Source organism: Leuciscus leuciscus (assembly GCF_965113295.1).
Source record: "Leuciscus leuciscus genome assembly, chromosome: 2".
Taxonomy (NCBI): Eukaryota; Metazoa; Chordata; class Actinopteri; order Cypriniformes; family Leuciscidae; genus Leuciscus; species Leuciscus leuciscus.
In genome coordinates, this window is record NC_138726.1 from 10,280,346 (window position 1) to 10,303,254 (window position 22,909).

Genomic DNA, 22,909 nt, shown 5'->3' on the forward strand with positions numbered 1-22,909 from the left:
ATTCCCAATGACTCTTCTGCCAGTTTCCCTTAAATACCCAGACCAGAACAAAAGAGCTGTAGTAAATATGGTTTTGAGTCACAGCTGGTTTTGGGGAGAGGACCCATGATTATCAGATATCTTGAAGAGACACCACCCACAACAGGAGAACATAATTCTCATGAGTGTTCAATCTTTCTCATAAGACAAGGAACTGCAGTGAAATTGAGATTTCATTTTACCAATCGCACTTAGACATTTAAAATGATACCAAACATGAAAGGGAAAAAAACAATAGATTCACAAGATACACCGTTATCGATATTCTAAGGGAACTTTCAGTGACTTGAGTCAGGGGGAAAGAAGAGGGAGCAGGAAGAGAGGGATGCATAACTCTTTCTTTGAGATCTTCTCTCCAGATTAGAGAGCTTTATTGGCTTATTACAGGTTAGGATTCTCGAGTTCAGTCTTAGTGAAAATCCAGTCTTACAGCCCGGTTTCATGGACAGGGCTTAGATTAAGCCAGGATAAGAACTTAGTCCAATTAGGATATTTAAGCAGCTTTTATAAACATGCCTTAGAAAAAAAAAAAAGAAAAAAAAAGAAAGAAAAACTACTGCTATGCATCTTGAGACAAAGCAATGGCAGTGACATATTTTAAGATTTGTCAGTGCAAGTTGCTTTCAGTTAAACCAGCTCAAACTTGAGTTTTAGTATGGGACTAGGCTTAAGCCTGGTCTGTGAAACCCGGGGTACAAGTACGCATTCACTACAAACAAGAAGAAGAAGATTTGGGCCCTATTTTAACGATCAAAGCGCATGGTCTAAAACCAGTGGCGGTTCTACATTGAATTACACCCTGGGCGAGACCCCCTTCGAGCGCCCCCCAATTTGGACATAATTTTTCTAACCCCATTGGCAGATCATGTTTTGCTTGTTTTAAGCAAACACTCAATTTTTATTTATTTCCACCAGAAAACAAGACTTAATATCTTATGTCATTTTACTACTTTAGTAATATAACGTTATGCGTCTTTATTTAAGAAATGTTTTATATTTCGACTGGAAACAAGACAAAAAAAACTAAGAAAAGCATTTTTTGCAGTGTAATAACTGAACTTGTAACAGTTTTGTTGCAAAGCACAATATTATGGTGAAATTAGATCTCGTGTTTGAGTTAAAACCGAATCAAGAATCATAGCAAGAATCATAGCAAAAAGGCTAACAAATAAGAGTTATACGCACCAATTAATATTGCCCCTTCATTCATGACATGGATACCGTAATCATACAGAGAAAACATAGTTGCATACCTTTATCTTTCGCTCGTTTCTAAATTGGGCACCTGATGGCTTTGACCTTTCTTGTCCATGATCCATCTCTTATTTGGCACGTACTCGACATCGACAATCAACAGATTTCCCCTGATCCCCCCCCATACCAACTGTCACTCACGACGAGTCACGACCAGAAGTCAAGACTAAACCAATTCACCTTGTCGGTGGTGGCCAAGTAATCGTTTTGTATTACCTATTTTTATTAGCCATGCAGACAATTCAGAAAAACAAAAATGTGCAGGAAATATAGAGGCCTGTATTTATAATATTATGAATGAAATGTGCGTTATTTGGAAGAAAGTCGAGGTGTGACTGACTTAGATAACTATATGGATCCCCCCCCCCCCCCCCCCCCTTGTCCGTTCCATTTGGGAGAGACCCAGAGGTGAACTGTCATCCGCGCCCGCGCCTCCGCGCCCCCTCCCCTTTCCCCTTCTCAAACAAACAGCTTCTGTGCACGGCATCTTCTCAGCAAGCAGGGGCGCCTGCAGCTGCAGGGGGCGCAAATTTGCCAATTCCCCACACATGATAGATAATAGAAAACCGCTTCGCGGTGCAGATTTTGTTTTTTATTTTTTATTTTCTGCTCGTGCCGGCGGCGCCGCCCCCCCAAAAATGCCGCCCCGGGCGATTGCCCGGTTCGCCCGTGCCAAAAACCGCTACTGTCTAAAACGTACGGCACAAGTGCACTTAGGGCGTGTCCGAATCCGCTTTTGCTAGTTTAACGATGGGAAAAATGGTCGGCGCATGGTCTAAAACGGTTGTTCCTATTCTATTAATGAGTAATGGGTGTGTTTTGGGTGTAATGTGCAATCAAACAATCAGAGTCCCATCTCCCATTCCCTTTAAAAGCCAGTTGTGCTCGCGCCATGGGGAGGAAACGGATCTGCTTGTGCGTGAGGTTAAAACGCGCAAGCATACCATCTATGGGACAGTGTATGCGCGTTGTGGACCCGCCTATAGGCGCACATTACTAACGCGCTCTTTAAATAACAAAAATATATATATATTGCGCCATTGACTTTAGACCAGGTTTCAGTTGGTCAATGGCGCAGTCTATTTGCAGCATTGCGCTTGGTGTATGATAGGGCCCTTAGTGTACTATGTTTTTTATGCTTATTAGAGTATGCCGTTAATTTGGCCCCATGCATGCTAACAAACTCGAGATCAACTTTAAATTGCTTATTTTATGCTCATTGCTTCTTTAATTTGTGTGCGAGCTGTGCAAAGTTGCTGTATATGTGGAGTGTTCCAAATTGGTCAATTTTGAGGTACTGTGACGGTTAGGATGTTGCTTTAGAAGGCAACAACATATAGGCAGCAGACAGCTCACTAGATGGTGTTGACCGCTATGCTTCTGCCATGATGTCGGTCAAGCTGCGGGGAGTTTATGTCCCTCGCTGGTTTTATGTTTAGGCTTTCTGGAGGCCATGATGATTATGGGAGCTCCGCTCAGTCAGGAGGTGATTATACTGCAGTGTCAGCCCCCGAAACAGCTGTGCAATAAAGGCCCTATAAAAACAAAGCAAGGTGCCTTGGGTTTGCACAGCACTTGGACCAGACAGGCTTTAAATACTCAGCACCCACTAACCTGTCCAGGGAGGTTTATAGGGCTCAGTGTGCATCAAGGCTGCATCCGTAGGTGTGGATGTTATTGTCTTGGAAGCATGGATGGAATTCACATGCTCTGCTGTTGACCCTAGTATGAAAATGCCATGTATGACTGGACACATTCTCACCCTGTGTGTCAAAAGTGACCCGGCTGATTGGTTTACAATTGACCAAAACTGAACCACATTCATTTGTGTGTGACCATGGATGGACCGTGACCTTGCATGTTGATTATGTGAGCTACATTCAGTCAGCGGGTGACAACGCTGCCCCCACCACTTATTTACATACATGAACATCTGGCACATCTGGATGAATTAAAGTCTCACAATCATCTGTCCTATTTGGAGACATGATGTATTTCCACTATTTATACTGATCCATGTTTATCCCTGACTGATCTCTTGATCCATGGCTTAGACTTATTTTACGCTAAAAAGAAATACTGTACCATAATTAACTCTTTCCCCGCCCTTTGATGAGTTATCTTGTCTTTAATGAGAAAACGCTTCCCTGCCATTGACGAGATGTTATACGCTGTCACTGTTAGGTAGGGGGCGCTATTACACATCTCCTGAATGAGTACAGTATCTCCGGATCACAACACAGGCAAAGACGAAGCAGAAACGAGCAATCTCGTATGTAAATAGATGCATATGATCAGATGATAAAATAATCCGATCATCAACAATAAACAGCATATAAATCAAAAAGGCCTAATGTTATTGAGTGAAATGTCGACCCATGAAGTGGTTAGGACTGTGCATCTATGTTCTGATTATCATACTGAATCTGATCCAGATGTACTGTAGTCTTTGACAAAAACGGGATTTTCTCATTTTTCTCAAAGTGTTGCTTTTTGTTTAATGAAACTTAACCACAAGTGTTGATAAAAAAGAATGCATGAAGCTAGAATATTTGTTGTTGTTGTTTAAAAGCAGAGGGTCTGTTCTTTCTATTCCATGTTCAGATATTTATTCAACAAAATATTCTGGGGGCCATGACATTTTTGTGAAAATTACCCCAAAAGTTGGCGGTGGCTGGCGAGAAAAGAGTTAAAGCAATTAGAGGCTGTGTTTCCGTGTTTTATGGGGACTTTCCAAAGACATAATGCTTTTTATATTGTACAAACTGTATATTCTATTCACTTACGCTAACCCTACTCCTAAACCTACCAATCACAGAAAACTTTTATTATTTTTACATTTTCAAAAAACATTACTTAGTATAATTTATAAGCTGTTTTCCTCACGGGGACCAAAAAATGTCCCCACAAGGACAATTATTTCAGATATTGCCATCTTGGGACATTTTGTCCCCATAATTTTATCAGAAAAATATTAAGCAACTCAGCTGTTTACAACATTGATAATTATTAATAATAAATGTTTCTTGAGCACTAAATCAGCATATTAGAATGATTTCTGAAGGATCATGTGTCACTGAATTCTGGAGTAATGATGCTGAAAATACAGCCTTGACATCACAGGAATAAATTGGATGGGTATGCCAATAAATTCAAATAGAAAACAGTTATTTTTAATGGTAATAATCAAATAAATGCAGCCTTAGTAAACTTAAGAGACATTTTCAAAAAACGTTAAAAAACCTTACCGACTCCACAGTAGTGTTTGTGGATATTCTTTAGACTGTGAATATCTGCTCCCTATGTTTTTGGAATCTGACTTACATGGCTGAACATTGCCCTGTGAAGTCTACTTCCTTAGGCACAATCAGTCAGTCAAAATTTATGACAAATAGCCTAATGAGCAATGCAATGCAACAAAAATAACAGCATTTGCTGCAGACAGTGCCGAGTGATTTGGTGACCAGACTTTTTGTGTCATAGCTGTGGATTTTAGCATGGCTGGAACACTGCAATAAACACTCAGCATCATGGACCTGAGCTATTTGTTTTTTTAAAAAGGGCATACAACGTCTAATGAATAACAGTAACAGACGTGTGAAAAATAGCCATTTTTATTTGCAAATCTTGCTTCCTGAGGAGAAAATGAATGAAAAGCACCATCTCTTGGCAAAGTTTTGTTATAAAATATTAATATTCATCAAGGGCAGAAAGCATGTAATTTAAACACAGAGACATCTGAAATGATCCTGGGTGTCCCCTCGTTTTACATTTGGCGGAAGGACCTTCAGAAGGCATTTGTTTCAGGTTTCCTTCCTTGTTAATTGCCTTTTTGCGTGTTGAAAATTCACATTGGCAGTGTTTGGTTGCTGCTGGCATATTATTTATAACCCCCAGTTTCTGACAGGAAGTTTTTTCTCACTCTCTCTCTTTCTCTCTCTCTTTTGCCTCATGGACAGTGATTGATTTATTCAGTTTAACCTTGATAAGGAAGGCAATAGAAAAACAAATTGCCTTATTGACACAGACGTGACGGCACGTTTGGCTCAGGTGACGGGGGAGGTGAAGCAGAGGTCGCTCTGTTTGGAGAGGAGAGAGGAAGTGATACACATTTCTCAAAATGATTGCCTTTCATGTCACTCATCCACATGCTGGAACACATACTGTCTCTTTTTAGACAGAGGCATTGACAATTATTCTATTTCTTATAGTGGAAGGAGTTTGCACTATATTAAGTTGAGTCTGAGGTCAGAATCAATCTACAAATAACATATAATGGAAACCAGGACAGTTATTTTAGTTTTTTTATCCATGATTCTGCTTTTCAAAACATTTGCCAGTTTATGACATGATTTTTACACGCAGTGTTAAATGTGCATCTCTCAGTTTGCATAATCTTTAATATTGGTACTTAAAAAAATATCCAAAATAATAATAAATAAACACAAAATAGGTGAGGCACATTCAAAACTTGTGAACTATGTTCCAATTCTGTCGAAATCTGCTGAGCTTTTTACAGAGTTCTGTGTATTCCTGCTAGTACATTAAAATGCTTAACAAGCACAGTTTTCTTCCCTGTGTTGATGTATTTTCTTTTGAAATGGGAAGTTCCACTGGACATATTGAAGGCCTAATCGGCTTCAGTTTAAATGTTAGTTTTACGTCACAGCATTAACCATTATCTGCTACCTTCTACTCAGTTGCAAGTATTATTCATTCTAGAAATCATTTGATTGGACAAATCTATTTAGTACAGGATGAGACATCAGTACTTAGTGAAAAACAAGCATACTTTTAAATAGAGTACTTATTATGGAAATAATATAATTTTAAAGAATATACTTAAGTCTGAACAGAATGTAATGTTTTTGGCTGCAACTAAATGAACATTTATTATACTTTAAATTGAACGCAATCTGCACTTTTTTTACCCACTTAAGTAGGGCTTAAGTACTCAATGTGTAATTTCATAACTACTTATATTGTCTTTGAAATATGGTTAAAGTGTACTGCCAAACATACTGACAAGCATTTATGGTTGAATATACTTTAATATCATTTCTGTTGAAACTTGACTGTCATGTTTAAAAATATTTGTAATTAAGCAATTTAGCATCTCGGGCGCTGTTGCTATTATACCGGCGGGATAAATGACTCTTGCGCCCGACGCAAATCTAAAATGGGTTGGTCTGAAGTAGCTACATTACTCATAGGTGTGGTTTGGGCGTAACGTGAAATAAACCAATCAGAGCGTCATCTCACATTCCCTTTAAGAGCAGGCGCGCTTGTTCCATGGCGTTTTGCTATTATACCGGCGGATTTGCCAGGCGCACGTCAGGAGCGGTTCACAGCCGAGGAGACCAATGTTCTCGTCAGGGCCGTAAAACACAGAGAAGTGACATTGTATGGGGATGGGAGAAACCCACCCAAATTAGCTTTGGTTAAGCAGGTGTATAATAATTTGGGTAAATGTGTAAGCTAGATTTATGCCTATTTTTTCACATCTTCATGGACACCACAATGATTTCCCTCATGTGGAATATTTTTCCTTCTAATAATGTATGGTTTGAAAAAATGGCAACTGCTACATCTGTGTAGATGAGAGAAGCAAAGTGTATTCGCGTTGTGCACACGCTAAATTATGGCCAAGCATGTGCCCTTAAAATAGCATCTGAAAAACGCGCCACTGACTTTAGACTAGGTTCTTCCTGGTCTGTGGCAGAATTGTTTTCTGAAACTGCAAAATAGCACCAGGGAATGTTTGCGCCGGAACACGCCTCCTCTTTTCGCTGCACCGCCCCGGGAGCGCAAGTTCATTCCCTAATTTACCGACGTGCGTCTGTGGAGGGAAAAGTCCGCTGTGCGTCGGGTGCAAAATAGGAATGATACATGCGTCGGTGTACAAAGTCAATTGCGCTGGGTGCAAGATAGGGCCTACTATGGTAAAATGATTCAAATACGTTACATAAAAATAAGTGTATTATAAGACATCCCTGGAATATAGATTTTGAGAGGTCTATAATTTCACCAACAAATTCATGCACCTTCAAATCTTTGTGTTCACTGTTCATTCGTGGTCATATCACCAGGATCATGACAATAACCGGAACAATCCATCACCACAGCAAAAAGATTAGCATATTGCTATTCTGCCTGTATGAGAGCAAGCGGGCTGTAATGTGGTTTCTCCTACACTTTGCCACGCATGTAAATGCACTTTGAGTCTCATTTGCTTTCTTGTGCCGTGTGAAGTGTGTGTGGGTCTCGCCGCTCTATTAATCTCCCTCAGTGGACCTGCCCTCTGTGTCACTCATTTCTCCCTCATTTCAAGGGGCCTTCTGACATTTTTTGCCATTATCTTTTCTGGCATATGCTGATTGTACTTATCACTCTTGACCTGTGTTTAAAACGTCTATGCTGCATGTTGTGGTATTTTTTTCTGCATTTTTCTCTTTTATGCTATCGAGGAATGAACCACTTTTCCCTCAATGGCACATGAAGTATTAACCCACCTGTCACTCACAGACCTTCCCTTTTGAAAAAAAGTGCACGTATCACTATTGAACCTGCACTTCAAATCTTAAAAGTATATTAAATACAAATTTTTTTTAAACTTACTTGCAGATAATATAATATTAATGAAATAAAATCCACTTTAAAGGGAGTACACTTGTTTCTTAAACCTACCCTTGTTTCTGACTGTTTCTTAACACACTTAAGTACACTTTTAAAAAGAGCACTTTGTTATAATGTTTTACTTTAAAATACATTTTAAGTCATTGTTTTTCTTTCGTTGGGCTTTTGAAATGCATGACATACAAGATTCAATAGGAATAGTTAACCATAAATGCTTGTCAGTACATTCAGCAGTGCACACCATATTTCAAATACAATAGAACTAATTATGAAATTACATTAAAAGATTTACTGACGTCCTAATTAAGTGGGTAGAAAAAGTACTTTAAAGTTCAACTAATTGCATTTAATATAAAGGTAAACTATTTCAAGCAATTAAGTGTCCAAAAACATTTAATTCAATTTGTACTTAAGTATTTTCTTTTATAGTATATTATTTCCGTAATATGTATGCTAAAGTGTTTTTCTTTTTCACAAAGGTTGGTTGGGGGGATCAGCTGTGAGCTTGAGATTAGACCATGACAAGAGCCCGATCGCCCTCTTATAGTGCAGCAGAAAGACGGTAACCCTCTGTGATCCAGTTAAAACAGCAGGGAGTCACGGGTACCCATCACCCCCTCCCCATTCAGAGAAGCTCCCGTAACCAATAAATGTCAGTGCTTTTTTTATTCCATGCCACATGCTGCATTCAGCTGTGCTTCTTTCTTTCTGCATCCCAATTTGCCTATTTATATTATGCCCTAAAAGTATGTACTCCTTTTGTAAAGGAAAAGTTGATACTTTTGAGTGTGTTGCAAAAGAGTAGGCAAGCTTTAGGACATACTACCCCTTCATAATTGTGCTGTTACGTACATTCTGTCACCGTAAATCGTCCTGTCAATCATCCTGTCACAGTTAACATATTCATATACATATTCCACATTTTATTTGAATTAAATTTAGACTACTCAAACAATTCTTCATCTTCTCTTGGAGAGAAAACAAGAACGTTCAAACAAGTAGCATGCAGAAAACTCATGTTTTTTTTTTTTTTGCATAATGGTGCATTTAATAGTTAATGTATCTGTTGTGCTATTGTGCTATTCGTACCTTTATATAAGTTGACAGAAATAATGCACATGAAATATTACACAGATAGCATTAAATAAAAAAATTTCATTAGGTTAAATGTTAATTGTTAATAATAACTCAAATCCCTTTCAGGGCATCTGTACTTAACCGTCAGTCTCATGCACATCCACTATGTTTGTAGTTTTTAATCGTGTTTGTAGTTCTGAACTGAATCCTTCTCTAAAGCGCAATGGGTAATATTATCCATTAGCATGTGCACGGATCCACACTTAGAAAATATACCGGAAATTGATCATCCGGGGACTTTTGGCAAACTCTTTTTAACGTGTGCTTTGGGATACGCTTATTCTAATCTCACATAATGTTTAGGATGGAGGGTATGCATATTGGGAGGCAAGGATTGTCTCTGACTGTGTGCTAGCTTGGGAATTGTGCACCCTTAAAAAGCCAGGCTTTTTGTTTTCCCTTGTGCTTTTTCCCTCATCTCCATTTCCTGAGAAATTTTTTTTCATGTGCATTTTATTTTTCAACATTGACTTTGTCCTCCATTTAAAATGTGAAGCTCTTTTGTAAATATTCATAAGCCACATTCATAGACCTTTAATCAGGGCTGTCAAGCTCAGTTCCTGAAGGGCTACAGGCCTGCAGAGTTTAGGGGCACGTTTACACTACAATGTTAAAAACTTTTTATGCATTTCGGCCATTCATTCACACGCCAACAATGTTTTGGGGGGCCTGAAAGCGCAAACTTTTTTAAAACGGGTATAAAAAAGTGCAAGTTTTTGAAAACTATACCGTTATTTTCTCTATGTAAAAAAAAAGAAAAAAAAGAAAAATGGTGAAAATGGTGACGTCATGCGCATGCACATTATGAGTTCAGTCTGTAGGCGTGTGGTGTTTCTTTAAAAAGTGACATCGCCAACTACTGGCCTGGCAGCAGAATACAGTGTTTTAGTCGTTTTTGCGGATCTGTGTAATGTTTGTACGTCAAAAACGCAAAGGAAAAACTTTTCAGTTTTTAGTACAGGGTTGTCATGTAAAGGTACACTAAATGAGAGGTAAAACAAGAGGCAGGTGTGGGTAAATCAATTAACAGATCTGTGTAAATCAATTAACAGATATGTAACCATAGTAACAACTGAACATGGACTAAACAATCAAAGAAACTAAACACAAAGAGCCAAACTAAACAGACAGTATATACACAATGAACAAAAGTATTCAGACATCCCTTCTAATTCTTGAATCTAGGTGTTTCAATCAGACTCATTGCCACAGTCATATAAAATCAAACACCTAGCCATGAAATCTGCATTTACAAACATTTGTGGAAAAAAATGGGTTGTTCTGAAGAGCTCAGTGAATTCAAGCGTGGTACTGTGATAGGATGCCACCTTTGCAATAAGTCAGTTCGTCAGTTCGTGAAATTTAATTTCTGCTAGATATTCCACTGGCAACTGTAAATGGTATTATTTGAAAGTGGAAGAATTTAGGAACAGCAGCAACTCAGCCAAGAAGTGGAAGACCACGTAAAGTCACAGAGCGGGGTCAATAAGTGCTAAGGAGCATGGTGTGTAAAAGTCACCAACGCTCTGCTGATTCCATAGCTAAAGTTCCAAACTTCCACTGGCATTAATATCAACACAAAAACTGTGCAGCGGGAGCTCTGTGGAGTGGGTTTCCATGGCCGAGCAGCTGCATGCAATACTCACATCACCAAGTAGCCTACTATGTCAAGCTTTGTAGGTGTAACGTGTAAAGCACTTCGCCACTGGACTCTGAAGCAGTGGAAACGTGTTCTGTGGAGTGACGAATTACGCTTCTCTGTTTGGCAGTCTGATCTTCTCTGGGTTTGGCGGATTCCAGTAAGCGTTACCTGCTTGACTACATTGTGCACAAAGCAATATCTATAAACACATGGTTGGATGAGTTTGGTGTGGGAGAACTTGACTGGCCCGCACAGAGCCCTGACCTCAACCCCATTGAACTTTGGGATGAACGAATGGAGATTGTGAGCCAGATATTCGCGTCCAACATCAGTGCCTGACCTCACAAATGTTCGACTGGATGAATGGGCAAAAATTCCCACAGAAACACTCCAAAATCCTGTTGAAAAGCTTTCCTAGAAGATTAGGAGCTGTTTTACAGTAGCTGCAAAGGGGGGAACAATTCCATATTAATGTCTATGTATTTAGAATGTGAAATGGTGAGGGGTCCCAATACTTTTGTCCATATTGTGTATGCATATATATATATATATGTATATATATATATATATATAGAGAGAGAGAGAGAGAGAGAGAGAGAGAGAGAGAGAGATGCCTGTTAGAACAAGATGATACTGATTTTACCTGTGGACTAACGGCACCATTGGAACCAGCCGAACCTTGACCCTTTTGCTGAAAGCATAATCATATTTTTCCTAAATATTTTATAAACAAATGCTCAAGCTGTAATCATGTATAGAATGTGTGAATGACTTGTGTGTTTTTCCAATTCTGTGGAAATCTGTTGCACTTTTCGTGGAGTTCTGCGTGTGATGATTCCATGTCGGTCATGTGAGAAGAGGGCTAGTCTGTGAATTTGACTAGTAAACTCAGCCCTCACGATGGCAGCAGGTCTTTAGAAATGCTGTTGAAGGGGAAGGGGGCTCAGATGGGTCAGAGAAGGGGGGGAACGCCGCCTGAAGAGCTAAATGAGGAGTAGGGGGAGGGAGAGGAGAGGGTTAGCAGCTGAGCTCATGGGCACTAATTTAGACATCTTCTTTTGCTGTTCATTTGATGTCCATTAATCTGCTGGCAGCAGACTTTATATTAACTTAATTAACAGCCAATGTTAAGGGCCAGGAGTCTTTGGCAAATCCTAACAAGGGCTAAAAACATTTTGATGTTTACTTAGGTTGGAAATGATCATTTATTTGGAGAAATGTTAAATGTTTTAATATTAAAACACCATTAAAACAATAATAACACGTTTATTAATTGATTAATTTGTTTGTTTGTTTTCGGTTGGTTGGTAAGTTAGTTGGTTATTTAGTATTTGCTGTACATTAAATGATAGAGTAACCTGTTTTTCTTTTTTTTTTCAAGGTGTACACTCTTGTGTAAAAAAAAAAAAGTGCAACAATTTGGTAACACTTTATTTCAATGATCCACTTTAGACATTTTACTAACTATAAGTAACTTCGCAACTACATGTCAACTGTCATTAGAGTATTAGTAGACTGTCTGCTTAATATCTGCTAACACTTTACTTTGATGCTCAACAGACATTACTGACTATTAACTTTAAGTAACTTTGCTAACAGTCTACTAACAGTCTACTGCAGTTTGCTAATATACATATAATAATATGCATACTAATATCTAATATCCTCTTAAGTTAAAATGCTGATGCTATTTAATGTAATTTCGACATCTCTTGAGTCCTTATGGACACTTTGAATATAAATCTTCCTTTATCTATATATAGTCGATCTTTCTCAGACTCATTATTAGTTTGCATGGAATACTTGTAATAATAACAACATTTCCAGCCTCCCGTAGTATTGTGTGTGCTCAAAGATTACAATTCAGGATTTATGGCAGGCCCTCAATCCCTGTGAAATCCACAGGGATACAAAGGGATCATGTGGAATCAATGGACAAAGTTTATGTAGCTGCCCACCTCTTGGCCTTTGGCTCTTGCTCCTGTATGCTTGTGCTGGTTTGAGGCTTCCACTGCTTAATTAAACAGAGTGGACCATGTTGCTGAAAGCTGTAGCATGAGAAAACGCATCCACCGACTCGTTTACAGAGGATCAACATGATGTAATTTCCCCAAAAAACTGCTTTGTGAGCTATGCAAGACCTCAGAGTATAAGTGATTACGAATATGGAAAGATCCACCCATTGTGGCCACATTTTGGTAAAGCTTTACTTTAGTTTCAACTAGTAGATTAAAGACAGATCAGACCATTTCCCATTGAATGAAAAGACGTGTCTTTATTCAATGAAATGTTGGGTGTTGCTCATCTTCCTCCAGAATGGCAATCATAATCATAATTATTAGGCCACTCTCTAATCACCGTAATTATAATCTGCCGTAATTATACAGCTACAGATTGTGACAACACAATGGAACCAGGAAAAATTTCCATTACTGTAAACACATACTCTAATTATTATCCAAATAAATGAAATCAAGATCACTGATTATGGTGTCAGGAGGCTTTTCATGGTTCAGCCTAAATGCAGATGTCTCAATTTTATTTTAAGGATCGCCATTCTGCCATGTTTTACTAGAAACACTACTACAATTACAACACCTCAGCTGCTTTTATTGTTGTCATGTACACAAAGTGTAGATGGAGAGGTGTGATATGTTCAGTGGTGGACCACTGAAGGGTTATTGTTACCTGTATGTGATCTGGAAACATGCTGGTACCTGATAAACAAGCAGTTGTAGGGAGTGCAGGGTCATTGGGTTCAGGCACATCATGGCAAATTCACTTGTTTTTTGAACATGTCAAATGTGGAAGTGCTAAAATGTGTGCGCTGCTCCTCCACACAGAGCGCATGTAAACCGATGCCTTTGGTGGAAAAACAACTGCCTTAAAAATTCCCTGAACAACACATTTTTTTTTTTCCAGTGTCTTGTTGTCAGGATCCCCCCCCCCCCAACCCCTATTTTTGTTTTTACAGTTTGTAAACAGAAAAATGCTCAGGAGTTGCAAAAAAAAAAAAAAAGTTTGTTTTTATTTGAGAGATTTTTGCTACTTTTATATTAATAGGACCAATTGTGAAAAAAAGTACACTATCGCATATGTTTAAAAAGAGTACTTCACAGAAATAACAAACTAATATAATATATATATATATTAGTTTGTTTGTACTGTTTTATCAGATAATGACTTGATGATAAACTGTAAAAACAAATTCTGTTATATTTACGGTAAAAAAACTAGCTGCTGTGTTTGCCAGAAACTTGTCTGAAGTTTAAAATCATTGCTTACCCGTAAGCCAATCACATAACGTTTGGTTATGACGTGTGTTATGAGCCGGCTCAGCCGCATCGAACTTCCACTGTAAACACATGTATGATGCGAAAACAAAACCATCGGGCGAAATAGCGGAGTGAACATGGCTGTGAACGACTTTTGCAGATTATGTGAAGTAAATCTACGCATCCACGGTACAATCAGCATCTACGTCACGGCTCTCAGTCCGCCCTCTGTTCGTTGATTGGCCAGCTGTTTTGAGGCCGGAGGAAAACTGAGAGATAGGTCGCTATCTCAGACTGAGTACAGAAGCGAACTGAAATTGAGCGGAAGTACGAAGTCTGACGTAATCAGGTTAAATGTACATAACTGATAAGAAAAAACTAAGAAGAAACATTTATTTCAATGAAAATACATCAAATGTCAAGTGTCATGCAGGGACAGATTTTTCATTGTAAATTACAACGTTCTTTTTCACTTCCAAAATTTAATTTAACAGTATTTTACTGTAAAATTACATTAAAGGGATAGTTCACCCAAAATGAAAATTCTGTGATTAATTCATGTCGTTCCAAACCCATGAGACTTTCGTTCATCTTCGGAACACAAATTAAGCCAAGTTCATTGTATAAAGTGATCGTGTCTCTTCAGATAATTTCAAATAAACCGCTCAATTCATATGGATTCGTTTTACGATCTCTTTATGAACTTTTTGAAGCATCAAAGTGGTAGTTGTGTAGCTGTCAATGGAGGGACAGAAAGCTCTCAGATTTCATCAAAAAGATCTTCATTTGTGTTCCGAAGATGAACGAAAGTCTTACGGGTTTGGAACGACATGGTGGTGAGTAATTAATGACTAAATTAAAATTTTCGGGTTAACTAACCCTTTAAGTGTAAGGTTTTTATTGTAGCATTTTTACAGTTAAATACATTTTTTTTACAGTGGGCATGACCGCCGAAAAACCTGCACCGTACAGACTTTACACAAGGCTTATTCCTAATTTAAACCTTCAGCTGCTCTGAGCCCTCACTTACAGTCCACGGTCAGTGAATGTGGATGTTGAGATATCTCTTTATTCCACAATGCGTATAATGCAGTATGCTGTGGGCCTAGAGAGAGAGAGAGAGAGAGAGAGAGAGAGAGAGAGAGAGAGGGAAAGGTTTTGGGGAGCCAGCACCTGGTTGGTGAAGTGGAGCAAGCAGGAGAGAGCAGTGAGCTCTGGGAAACAGATCACTACCTCGGAAAAAGAAGGTAATGCTGATGTGAACACGCTCACCTGGGGACGACATAAATCACTGATCGGCCAGAGGAGCAGACAGCAGCTGAATACATAGGAAGAGATAGAGAGGAAAATGAAGGGAGAGGATAAGAGCAAAAAGACTGAACTACAGGGATGGAGAAAGAAAGAAAGAAAGAAAGAAAGAAAGAAAGAAAGAAAGAAAGAAAGAAAGAAAGAAAGAAAGAAAGAAAGAAACTGAATGCGTGTCAGCTTTGTCTTCGATGCCTTTCCTTAATTGTCCTCATTAAAAATAGAGGACAGTTGTGCTGATGTCAAAAACACTCATTGAACTCTTTTGAACTCCCCTTCATCTTCATCTTCTTCTTCATCTTCATCTTGTGACAGCTGAATTAATGTTTTATGTTTGTCACATGACAACACACTATTACATAATACTCTGAAACATTATTTGCTGCATGTTTTATACTATTTCACACACTATTCTTGAAAAAAATAGTAGGCAGGATGCACTGTGTACTGGGCAGTAAGCAGTAAGTTAGTGTGCCATTCCAAACACAGCCAATGGTTGCATCCAAAATCGCAGTAAGCGAGTAAATATAGTAAGCGAGAAACAGTATGTGACTAAAGAAGTATGTCTGAATTCACAGTGCTCAAAAAACAGTAGGCAAAAAGTACCCGGATGACCTACTACTACCGGTGAGATCCTGAAGTGTGCAGACGATGGACACTTTACTTTCCCATGAGGCCACGGGAGAGGATTTGTGAATGACAGTGAAGCAATGTAACTGACGCTGGTAGGTCACATGATAATGAAAGCATGTTCGAATTACATTCATTCTACACACATTCATATATAGAACATACTTTTTTAGCAGTCATGAAGTAATTACTGTAACGGGGTTCAGACAGATGTTATGGGAAGAAGGAGGCGGGAACCGGCAAACATTCAACATTTTAATAATTAAATAAACAAATACAAAAATGAAAGTAAAAGCCAGCAGCCCCTCACGGACGACTGCTGGCAACACAAAACAAAAACACATCAAATAAAATTCAGGCCTGTCCTCTCTCGCTCTTCACTGTCGTCGCTCCTCCTTTATGCTTCCGCTCCTCCGTGAGAGATGCGAGACCGGTGCGTCGCGCACGTGTCGCTCATTATCAATCGCGCCACCGGCCTCGCGTTGTCCTCCCACGGCCCTCGACCTCGTCGTGCTCGCCACAATTACTTATTCAAAATATTCTGACTGTCAGCGGGGCGGGGTTTGGGGAGGGGCCAATTGTTATTATTTTGCAAACTGTGTCATAATATGACGTAAATCCGGCCCTGGAGTAAATACAAAAATGTAACACTGTGAGTTGAATAATAAGGAAAAAATGTTGAGCCAATTTCTCTGCTTGTGTTTGTTTGGGGAGCATTTACCACCCCTGAGTGCTAAAACACGGCCCACAGTGACTTGATTTTACAAGCATGTCTAGTGCTAAATAACCCCTCTTGTCATGTCAAACTCCGAGAAAATGGCCACCGTTGCAACACAAATGGCTCATAATTGTGCTTCAGAAGTGGGGTTTTGCATTTACTCTTATTGACTTTTGGCCAATAACACAGTCAATGGCACTGCCTGGGTATCCATTTCCACCGTCAATTACTCAGAACAAGAGCGTGGCGTAGTATTAATGCTGGATGGAGGATTCAATAAATCAAATGCATGAAGCAATTTTCCAAATGTAATTCTGCAAAATACTGTGTTTGATTTGCATTCTTGTTTACCACTAACTCAGTTCCACATATTTTGGTAGTGCACATTGTATTCCCTGGTATAATATATTCCACGGCACTTTGTGTTCAATGCATTATTAGTAGCAGTTTGTGTTAAATTAAAAAAATTAAAAGGACACCCTTTCCGCCATTATTCAAAGGGGCTTTCTGAACGAATGAGAATTTATGGTTCATAAATCACATTAATGAGGACGATTAGTTTGCACTTCTTTTTTTCCCCCACCACTTCCATATGCGTGGTGCTTGGCTGCTGGAATATAAAACAAATTGCATGAGACCGGTTATTCTCAAAAGCACAATATCACTGCTCTTCTATCACCAGGTTGAAATGGCAGCCATTTATAATTAATCCATCCCGCTTTATTTCCTCGCTTCACATTCTTCTGTCAGTCTGGGATTCATACACACACACACACACACACACACATACACACACACATATACAGTAGAAGGATTGTGCTGTGTGTTGGAGGTCAGATGTATAGTACCTCTGAGGTCGTAGGCTGCTGTTGTAGATAAGAGACAAAGGAGACACATGGAGAGTTTTTTTCTGCTGATAACTCTCCTCTCTGCCTCCATACTGAAGAAGTGGTGATGAATGTGTGCCCGACATCCACAGGCAACATCCACTGCGCCTGAAATACCAGCTTCAACCATATAGAAACATGTCTGCTGTATGACTTTAGTAATAAATAACAGTATTGCTGAAAAACAGTTGGTCAAGTATGGAAATATTGCATGTCAAGCTTTGCCGGCACTAAGGTTACACTTTATTTTAAGGTAACGTAGTTGTTTTAGGCCTACTTACTCAAATAAGTAATATTAATTAACTATGTACTTATTATTGAGTTACGGTTTAGGGTTAGTTTCTTGCAATTATGCATAATTTACTGTTATTACCATAGTAAGTGAGGAAAAATTGCTCATCAATTAAGCTACAAAACCATAGTAAACCAAAGTAAGTTCATGTAATGTGTAACTATGTCACCTTAAAATAAAGTGTTACCGGCACTAATAATAATAATAATAATAATACTTTTTCTTATTGTTATTTTTATTAATTTATTTTATCCTTAATTTTATTTTATTTTATCCTTAATTTAATTGTAAAATCTTGCTCTAGACAGCTGTAGCCACTTTTATTTTCACAGGAAATTATTTTCATTCATCCAGAATCAGAATTCTCTTATTTGATCCTCTTCTTCTCATGTGGATTTTGTGTTGTAGCTTAATTAACAAGCTATTTTTCCTCAATAAAGTGCTTACAAAAAGATAATTGTGACTTTATGAACAGTTTCTTGAGCAGCAGATGGTCTTCTGCAGGCCTGCCATGTTAAATTAGTGATGACGATGTCTCTTTATGTGCTCTCTACTGTGGCAACCCATAAAAATCCTCATTAGGCCACTAATTAATAGTACCTTTCTCCCAGATTTAAGCCCTGTTAGTTTTTTTTTACGTTTTTTTTTAGTTTTTTTTTTTAATTAGTGCAAAAATATGTTCAACTCTGTACATGCTTTTTAACTTAAAATAATTGCATTAGTAGTTATTTTTATTATGGTCATTTGTAGTGTATTTTACGGCTAATTAAATACCTATTAAAAATGCCACAACATTTTTGGCCTCAACTTACAAGGGTTCCTGGCAGTTTAAAACACAATAAAACTCCATTCACGTAATCCTCCCAGTTTATTATTATTATTTTTTAACAAATTATGTCCTACTGTGCCACCAGTAATCCAGCACATCAAGTATCGGTAGCTTGAGGGCTTTAATTACATGCACAAATAATGAGCCGGCAAAGTGTGGGGATTAACATGTTTGCTTGAAAATGTTGGTTTTGTTTTGAAATGTTCTCTTGGATGTATTCCAGCGCACAGTGACTTTACATCTGCTGGCAGAGATACAGCGCTGCCTGTGGAGGTGCATCTATTGGCTCAAGGAAAGTATGGAAATGGGAAATAGTCTTCTGTGAGGTCTGTGGATGGTGTGGTTATTGCTTGTGCTCTGCATTACAATATTCAGTAATTGTACTGTTGTAATGCTGAACGGACCCAATGTATTGTTTTCGGACACTTTTTCTGCCCCACTTAAATAGGACTTAAGTAAATCTGTCACAGTGTTTTGCAAGAAGGCAGACGGAGACGAGGATATAATTCCAAAACGAAGGTTTAATGTAATTAAACAGGACAGCAGAACAGGTAGCAACACACACTAAATATAACGGAGATCGAACAATGACTGACTGAACAGACGGAACTTAAATACAAACAAAGATGAAACTGATTAACAGAACACAGGTGATACAGAAAACAATGATTGACTAAACAGGTGATACAACTGAACTGATAATGACAGTAACCATATTGGGGGGGGGGGGGGGGGGGGGCTCCGTTCTGGAGTCTTAATCCGGAGGGTGAGCAGGGCATGTAGACTCCAGGGCGATGCCGGCAGCTCGGGAGACCAGGGCGGAGCAGGTTGTAGAGGCTGCCAGGGCAGAGCAAGCGGAGGGGGGAGCCATGGTGGAGGCAAGGCAGGCGACTCCAGGGGGCCGACTGACAGAGGCGGAGCAGGTAGAAGAGGATACCCGGATGCTCAGGAACAGGCTCGGGAACAGATACAGGCTCGGGAACGGGAACAGATACAGGCTCGGGAACTGGAACAGGAACAGGCTCGGGAACAGTTCTTGGGGTAGGAACAGGTCTAGGAATGTGAACAAGCTCTGACGTGGCGGCGGCCATCCTGGCTGAGGGCTTAGGCGGTGAGGCGGCGGGCATCTTTGCCAAGGGCTCGACAGGCATGATGTGATGACATTCAGGCTTGATAGGCAAGAAGCTCTAGAAGGGTGGTCTTGGCGGGACGAGACTTTGGAAGGGTGATCTCAGCGGCTGCCGGTGATGGTGGTTGTTCTCTGGATTGGAACGCGGCGCTCACCAAACACCTGCTGATGGCTTCCCTCCAGTTTAGTCCATCGGTGTTTGGGAGGTCGGTGGCCTGGTGGAAATTGGCCCTGATCCAGAAGAGCAGCTTGAGGGTTTCATCGTTGAGGGGGCTAGTGACAGCTCAACGAATAAAGTTCACCACGAAGGAGAAAAATTCTGTGCTCTCTTGAGCAATTGGGACAAATTGGGTACAAACACAGATGACACTGATTAACAGAACACAGGTGATACAGATAACTTTGATTTACTAAACAGGTGATACAACTGAACTGATAATGACAGTAACCATAGAAACAAATGAGTGGCAGGAAAAGAACAAAGGAAAACAGGAACCAAACAAAACACAAACTGAAAGTCCAAACATACACTGACATGTGACAACATCTTCATATGTAAGTTCATAATTACTTTTGTTTCCTTTGAAATAGGATTAAAGTGAACTGTTGAATGTATTGACAAGCATTTATAGTAAACTATACTTTGTAACTTATAGTATATTTACTTATGGTAAATATACTATATTACTAGTATAGTACTTATAGTAAATATAGTAAATACTTATAGTAAATATACTTTGTCATTTCTATTGAAACTTGTATGTCTTGAATTTTAATATATTTTTAATTACACATTTGTAATGATGAAGTTGCAATTTAGATAATTTAAAACATTACCTTTCGATGTTATATCACATAACACACTGCATAAATTATAATCACTTGTAAATTATAATTACATGTGCATATCTATGGTCAACACATCAAATTCAGTGTTCTTTTTGAAAGCATGACATAAGATTATTAAAACATGATTTAAAATGTACTTTAAAGTTAATATTTTAATTTAACATTATTACAACGTGCACTTGTTAAAAGTGAACTTAAGTGTCATGATGTATTCTCTTTAAATGACCTTTTATTTCCTTATTATATTATTTGCAAGTACAGGTTTTTTTTTTATAAGTACAATTGAAATGCGCTTATTTTTCACAATGAGAAAGTAACTTTAAAAAATTAAAAAAGCCTTTGAATGCCTAATTTGATCTTGTTTAATGATGTTAAAATTGGAAAATCTGAAATAAAGTGTCTGATTTTTGTTCTTTTGAGAACTTTCTAATGAATTGTTTTACTGAATTGGTTGAATGATTGTAGACTTAGAATCTTCTCTACCATACATTTATGGCGCTTTGTGTCATTTTTTGAATCTTCAAAGCTACATACTCATTATAACTGCAAGTATTCAGAATTTCTGCTTTTGTGTTCCAAAGGGTGAATCAAATATTTTTGGTGAATTATTCCCTTTAATCAGATTTTCACCTTTTTGGTTAGTGCCATCACTCCAATTGTTTTTCTGATTATTTCATAAACTTTCTTTATATTAATACACTTTTTGCATGCCATGCATGCTATCTTTAAGTGTACTTGCTTATCAGTCTCAAACCAGAAGTCTAATGAGGTCTATTCCCGTCTTTCTTAACCAAAATAACGAGAAAGGCCATAATTACAGAGTTTACAGCAGGATAGTAGAAAATGAACTCGACGCAAAACTTTCTGTAGTCCCATTAATGGAGAACATTGTAATTAGCTCCTCGCAGCTTCTCTCCTGCAGCAGCCTATATGACTTATTCATTGCTGTTTTCTTGTCCGTGTGTTAAAGGAACGGCTGATATGGGGCTGATTCTTCTCAGCAATCGAGCTATACTTCCCTCTGATCTTCAAGCGGTAAAAATCAACTGCATCATTAAGTGCCTGCCATTTCATCAAAGTGGGAGTCAAGCAGAAAGACTCTGAGGGCATGTAATCAGTCTGAGGGAATACATTTCTGTTTATTCCAAACAAAATGAAATTATGATGATGATGTTTATAGGAACACTAGGTACCAATGGTGGCATCGTGTTTACAAAATAACAACGCTAAAACAGATGAAGGCCACACTCGCAATCGGAGCAAAACCACCCATCTAAATTCTGACTTCCAGGCAGTTTCAAAACTCACAGTGATTATAGGGTGTGAATTTCATGTTTTTCTTTCTCTCTCCTATAAAGTTCTCACCAATATGTGACTATGAGGTAAGCCGAAGTTAATCAGAAGTTTAAGTGTGGAATGCTCATCTCCTGTATGCATATCCAATTAATCTCCAATTAAAAGACCTCACATATCTTATCAGAGATGACATGACCCCCATTTGAACCTGATCCAGTTGAGATGCATGCGACTCTGCATTAGTAATGAATGAGCCAGTTTGGTTACTTGCGGTGCCATTCATGGACAGTTGATTTTTTTTGTTGAAGGTTAGTGACCCTTCTAAGTGAAAAGTAGGGGACTTTTAAGCTGTGATGAATTTTTTAGACAATATATTTGAATAATTTATTATGTCAGAAGAAGCAAATCAATAGAAGCCAAAGAATTGCCTGAGAGTGACTTGTTATACTTGTGACCTCTTCTCAGATTTCCCAGGGGTCTCTTGCTTCCTTTCCATGCTTGGTGTCAAATCGCAATTAATGTCTAGATATTTTCCTTATATTCGTGTGTTGTATTTTTTTGTCAGTCCTGTCAAATATTCACCTTTCCGTTCAAATTTCCACCAAAAGAAATAATTTAAGCAGATAAATACTTAAATAAAGAGACCTATTGAATAGGAAATAAATAGCTTTCTAAATTAGAAATAAAACATAAAGGCATTTTTTGTTCATAAATGCACAATTTGCACATAAAGGCAAAATAAATGTGTGAATAAACAGACTTTATCCAATCATAAAAACAAATGCTATGTTTTTTTTCAGCTCTATTGTGTGGAAACTGTATTTAAATTGAAATACGTTTAAAGGGATAGTTCACTTTGAAATTAATTTTTGGTATGTTTTAGCTTACCTCAAGGGCATCCAAGATGTAGGTGTCTTTTTTTCCGCAGTAGTTTCAATTTTGATATTTTTAGGTCAAACCGTTCTTGTCTGTCAGTCATATAATGCAGGTC

At 38.4% G+C, this 22,909-nt stretch overlaps 1 protein-coding gene across 1 annotated transcript in view; it reads right to left on the reverse strand.

Moving 5' to 3' along the window:
- Window positions 1-515: 515 nt before the first annotated feature.
- Window positions 516-22,909, reverse strand: part of LOC309492719 (uncharacterized protein) — a 74,648-nt gene continuing 52,254 nt past the window's right edge. Inside the window, exon 2 of the mRNA XM_082161726.1 lies at window positions 516-963. The gene's annotated coding sequence lies outside the window, so the exon portion shown is untranslated. The remainder of the gene's footprint in view (window positions 964-22,909) is intronic.